Source organism: Medicago truncatula, chromosome 3, assembly GCF_003473485.1.
Source record: "Medicago truncatula cultivar Jemalong A17 chromosome 3, MtrunA17r5.0-ANR, whole genome shotgun sequence".
NCBI classification, from domain to species: Eukaryota; Viridiplantae; Streptophyta; class Magnoliopsida; order Fabales; family Fabaceae; genus Medicago; species Medicago truncatula.
The window spans coordinates 58,444,352-58,450,457 of record NC_053044.1 but is presented as its reverse complement, the minus strand read 5'-3'; the positions used below and the strand labels follow the sequence as shown (position 1 = coordinate 58,450,457).

General features: G+C 32.7%; 2 long non-coding RNA genes across 5 annotated transcripts; one reads left to right on the top strand and one right to left on the bottom strand.

Annotated features, from left to right (window-relative positions):
• Nucleotides 1–2,081: 2,081 nt before the first annotated feature.
• Nucleotides 2,082–5,993, top strand: LOC112420431 (uncharacterized). 3 transcript variants are annotated; one of them, XR_005645383.1, is made up of 3 exons: nucleotides 2,082–2,608; nucleotides 3,757–3,922; nucleotides 4,961–5,993. It is a non-coding gene; the product is annotated as an uncharacterized lncRNA (long non-coding RNA). The 3 variants fall into 3 exon arrangements; XR_003010500.2 differs by having other exon boundaries at nucleotides 2,094–2,608; nucleotides 3,791–3,922; XR_005645382.1 differs by having other exon boundaries at nucleotides 2,342–2,608; nucleotides 3,811–3,922.
• LOC11418453 (uncharacterized) lies at nucleotides 4,722–6,069 on the bottom strand. 2 transcript variants are annotated; one of them, XR_003010499.2, is made up of 3 exons: nucleotides 5,995–6,069; nucleotides 5,857–5,895; nucleotides 4,722–5,756 (listed from the first exon to the last, which is right to left on the bottom strand). It is a non-coding gene; the product is annotated as an uncharacterized lncRNA (long non-coding RNA). The 2 variants fall into 2 exon arrangements; XR_005645381.1 differs by having other exon boundaries at nucleotides 4,722–5,895.
• Between the last annotated feature and the right edge of the window lie 37 nt (nucleotides 6,070–6,106).

Genomic DNA, 6,106 nt, shown 5'->3' with positions numbered 1-6,106 from the left:
ATCTGAACTTGTTTATTATTGATGAATTTGCTTGTTTGTTGACTTTTTCCAGTTTAGTAACAAATACGTGTTCAAGTGGTATTCCAAAAGTTCAAAAGGAGGAGTGACTTGTGATTTCAAAGGTGAAGTGTACGACAGTTAAAGATAGGTAGTCACAACTCCCAGATATCATAACTGTAAGGTTCATGACCAAATTTTATTTTTCCAATTTACTTATAAAGAGTGTTCCATGTATTTACATTTCTAGAACTTGCAATTTTTCTCTAATGTCGATTGATCTTTGTCATTAGCACACGGAGGCAAAAGTGCTTGGTCCTGTGAGCCTTTTTGAAGCCTACCCTATTATTATTTTAAATATTATCCTTTTTTAGCCAATTTGAGCCGGTAGGTTTAGATCTTTTTGTTCGATGACAAACTACATTACAAGCTTAGAGACTTTTAGGATTTATCCCTTTTTGTTTTTCCGAGTTAGGCATTGTAGAATGTTGCTAAATATTAAGTTTGGGGTTGCTATTGAAATTTGCAACCAATTAAGTTTGGGGTGGGGTACTAGAGAACAAAGAAAGAAAAAAAAAACATTCTCATGAAAACAATATGCCAAAATGGTGTATTCAAAAAAAAAAAAAAGAGAATAGAATAGAATGAAAAAGGGACATGACATTGAAAAACCGAGTAACTTCAAACTCGATTGTCCCAATTGTTATAAATAATCTCTAGTACCCTTGCAAGAATTGTTGTTCCAAAAGGTGAATTAATGATGGATTGAATTTTGTGCTTAACTTCCGTAGGAATGCCTAACTCAAATTTTGTGTAGCCTACTTATCGAAATATTATCCCACCTTCACCTAAGCCCCGTTATAACCCTTTAAGACCTCAAAGTGTGCATTGACATTGATTTTGATTGACGTTTAGAAACTTTTCAAGCGTATGGTAATATGTAGATTGCATATCGACTGTAAGAAAAATAGAAGATTTTGAAGAAAGCAAAATCGTGTCACGATTTGAAGCACATGATGAGGTTCATTCGACATTGGTTAAAACGTGTCACGATGACTATTTCGTGACACGATTTTAGGAACCCTGATTTGAAAGTATTTTTTTTTTTGGTAGTGTGAATTAATCAAAAGGAAAATAGACCATAGGAAGTAGTTTGGGGGCGCTGGAATCAAAAGAAGATTGGGCTTTAAACCAAGCATTGATGTGCTAAATGGATCAATGAGAAGGATTAAGGAGTTGACCGTAAATAACATGCTTGTGTAGAAAGAAAGGAACTAGGTTACAACAATGACCTATATAAAGAAAGCTAGCAGGCATCACTCTTGGATATACAGGATTCACGTTTTGTGATTCACGATTTGGAAAAGAAAAGGAGCCGCACGCATCACGAGAGAGAGAATTGGATGGAAGCAAAAGGTTTTGGCACATGGTGGAGATAAGCATGTAGAGGAATCAACATCACAAGAGTGCATGAATCTTCTCCGGTTTATTTTCTTTACTATGTTGTTTATTCCTTTTATCATGTCTAGCTAATTCTGTTGATTAGGTCTGAGATGGAATGACTACTGACCATAGCTTTCTACTTAGACAGAATTGAACTGTTCTAATAAAGGAATGGATAATCGTTTGTCAGTGATATTAGGTTAACGTGCATAAAAGCTTCAAAGATTACTAGACCACCTAAGGAATCAGGGGATGTAGTTTGAGAAGAGGGTTCTAACTCAAGGGATTGATTAGGACTATTTTGTTAACTATCGTGGAACTAGAGAATCATTCATAAGAATGAATAGGTGCAGTATACCAATTAGGGGAACATCGATGATTCGAAAGACCTAGTCTCATCTCTCCGTATATTTTCCAAACATATCTTTATTTTCTGATATTTACTTTGAAATTAACACTGTCCTCGTGGATACGAACTTATTTTATTACTTCGATGCGTCTCTTGTTAAAATATCCATCAAAGAGGATGGCTGTGTTTGTACCGTTCGCGTTTTAGTTTTGTTAATTTAACTAGTGTCATGCCTGTGTGTCGCACGGGTGGAAAACGATTGACATTTGACTACATATCGTACACATTATACATGACACATGATCACAAATTAATATACGTGCATTATAGCCTACGACAGGCCACATACCGAACGATGTGCACACCACACAACCACAAAACGTAGAATATTAAAACTTCAAAAATTTCTACTGAATATTCTTGCATCAATTCTCGTATTTCAAACGCGCATTCCAACGTCCTAGAACATATTCATTTTTATAGGTTAAATAAATGTTTGATCCCTAAAAAATATAGTCAATTTCGTTTTTTGTCCAAGTAAGGATTAATTTGGCAAAATATTCAAGCTTTCTCATCAATACAGTCAGACGATGACAAATGTGAAACGATGGAATGAGTTATATATCTATTTCAACAACCGAAATTCTATCTTTCTACCTAAACAATATCACGAAATGACCATTTCAGAGAGATGGGTTGTCTCTTTCATGATATTTCCAAGTAACTCCGACCCCGTTTCGTCAGTCTAGCACCGTATCATTGTTCATCTCCTTATTCTCTACAAAACTCATAGAAGAACAGTACCAGCTGAGCAGAAAGGTAAATCCAAAACTGTTTTTAGTTTTCTTTCTCTAGTTTGGTTGGTCCGAATGTCTCTGTTTTAGTTTGTTTGTGTGTATAAACTTAAGTCCCCAAATCTCTTTTTATTTAATTATTTTTTATGAAATGTATTTATGTTATTAGGGTAAAATTTTTATCCAACAAATTGTCTTCTGATGGATTTTGAGAACCCACCATTACTCTTTCGATAGCCAAGCACTTTCTTTTTTTGTTGCATAGGAGCATAATTACTTTTCATGTAGTTATACTTGAATTAGAAAGGGCTTTAGAGTTTGGATTTGTGAACAATAATAAACCAGAAAGAGAATTTGCAATTTGTGTGAACTATATAATTTTTTTTATAAGAAATCCTTTTGTTGTGATAATTGAAACATCTAATGAGTTTTGGCTATTCATTTATAAATTTAAAGATTCATTTAAAATTCAAAATTAGTTATATTATTCTTAAATGCAGCTAAACTGATATTTTGTTGAAGAAAGGTTTATTCTTGTTAGACTGATTGCGTGAAAAAAGCAATGTCCCAATTTTTCTTTGAGACCTTGATCTCCTTTCCTTTCCTTTCAAATTTAAACTAAAATCTTGTATTTGTTTGTTGCTTAACCTGATCTGGTAACTCATTTATGTATAAATCTCAAATTTCCAATTTCTATTTTGGTAATACTTTATTTGGGTTTCACCCACATGAAACAATATTTTATTTTCACTCACACTCCACTACACATTGAACTATGAAGAGTTAGTAAGTTTAATTCACATTCTACTGCACATCCAAAATAAACAAAAATGGTCTAAAAACCTTATGATTAATCAAGTTTTTTTTAATAAATTACTGAAACAAAAATGAGTAAGATGGCAACATCGTATTTTAGACACACATTTAGTTACATTGATAAAATTATAATTTTTGGAGACATCTTATTGCTGATAGGAAAATGCGTGGATGTTTCATCATTTAGGGGTTGGTTATGTGATGTTTCATGATATGTCAGTATGGTGAACTGGTTTACTATTTATCTGGTTTTTGTTTTCATTGTCTGTTTTATTTCATGTTAGTTTCTTTGAAAATGCCTCTGGACTTTGTTTTTTTTTCCTGTTTTCCTATCAGTTTCCTTTTTATTTTATATAGTTTGAATGTCTGAAGAAGCTTTGATTGGGCACAGGACTGCTTGGATGTTGGCAGATGAGTTCATGAAGTACATCCAATGAAATTGGAGGTGGAGATGTTCTTCTTGCAGGCATTGGCAAGGCAAGGAGGATGCAAGTTCCAAATGTGAATATGCAGCATTATGTTGGTACTAATCTCACTCATTTGGCTTATTCGAACACAAATCTAAAAAATCCCCTTTTTGTGGTATGTTTGATTGTTTTGTTTCAAATTTTACCTTCCCCAATTTAGATCTCAACATCAAATGAATCATTTTTATTTGATGTCCAAACTTCATTTTATGTAAGTAAAAAAAATCACTTAGAAGCATATGCTTATTTTATTTTATTTTTTTAGTTTTCAATCACCATGAATGAGGAAGTGCATTATTTGTAGAAAAAGCCTTCCTGACATAAACCTTACTAAAATAATACCTTCCCTATATAAACCCTTCATCACCATTTGCATCACTATTCTTCATTTATAATCACTATTCTATACATATGCACTATTCTTCATTGATAATCACTATTCTCTAAATTTTTGCATAATCACTATTCTACATATCTTTCACTAAAAGTAACCATTTATCATTTCAAAACTTTTAGGCTTAGAAATAGTATACTCATTTTTGCATTAATATGTGCATCTTAGTTGTACATGATCTAAGTTGTGCATTAATAGTATACTCCCTATACCAGTCATAGGGTTCTTTCTTTGGGAGGTTATCTATTTTTTTTTCCCTTAAATGCTGTAATTTTTTTTTTTTTTTTTGGTAATGGCAAGCCTGCTATCCTTTTTTGTTTTTACCTTTGTAAGGATCTTTTTTGCTTGGCTTGTGCTTTAGGTGTTTCTAGCTTTGTATGATAACTAAGTTGCAACCAAATAAACTAAAGTGCATGAGAAATCAACTTTGTATTTATTATTTGTTAGTTTTGAATGCTAAATTTAGAGGCTCAAAAAGTATTACTTATAATTGGTACCCAAGCACTTAAAATATAGAGCAAATTGATTAGTGTAAAAAAGTATCAAGTGCCTTAGGTAAGTTTCAAGTACGATGGTGAAGTCTAAATGCAAAAATTTGAAGATACTCAGAAAAATATAGAAATATACATATTAGTGTAAGTAAATATGAAAATTATATCTTATGGCCGATACTACTTTCTTAATCTACACAAATCTGCAGGTGATTATGTTCATGTTGACATGCTTGCTTGGCTCTATCCAAACACTTTGAGATACTGTGGGATGAAGGAGCTGTCAAAGTGTGTGATGAGGACTTGTTAACTAACTTGCTTGCTTGCTGTTGTTCAAATACTCATTATCACTGTAAGTAAGAATAAATGAAAACAATTGTGTACAACTTGTTCTAATGAATCTCTTGTTTATATAAACAAAGTGTTGGCCTTAGTTCTTTCTCATTCAATCACTTTATTATTCAACTCTAAGCTGTTATCGATTTGGAGAAAGTTTAATATTTTTAGCTTGCAACTGGTTTTTGTCACAATCAATGTAGAAAATATGGTAGACTCTTAGGCGAGATTTGGTTAGGTGGGGGGAGGAAACTTGTAGAAAAAAAGAGAAATGAGAAAACTATCATGAACAGAGTTAACAGTATATGTCCAAGAAAAAGGAGTTAAGAGCTATACCTTAAACTTGTCTTTGCTTTTGATATTAAGGGCTTTCAACTGAAAAAAAATTAAGAGCATAATAGAAATTTAATGAGCACCATGAAAAGATGTATCCCTCAAATTTGATGAATGCCTATGAATATGTGAAAATCATTAAAATGAAGATGTTAAATATGCAGTTGGCAGTAGTAAACAATCTCACCATGAGTTTTGTGAACTAAAATTCAATTTTTCTTCCCCCCACCAACTTCGTGAAATATTCTAATTTTTGTGTTCTTTTGACTTGCCTTCATGCTGCTTGTTACTGGCGTGGTTCCTCCTTCATGAATTCCTTGAGTTGGCTGTGGAAACCTATGGATGGGAGACAAAGAAGAGGCAAAAGGTTGCATAATGGAGAATGACACAAAGATGTTCATTTACTTGTACTTGTACTGTAAAGAATAATGCATACCAATTTATACTGTTGGTTGTAACACATATAATATACAACCTGCATCATCAATTGTAGAGTATGTAAATGTAAATTTATCTAACATCATGAAAATGCATAATACAGGACAACAAGAAGTAAAATGAAGCATAGATTTACTTGGCTTGCAAAATATATGAAAGATTTTAGCATGACAGAGATGAGTGAATGTGATGGCAAGGCAAGGCAATGCTCTTTAAATACTACTTAAAGACAAAGGGCCTTGGAGAGC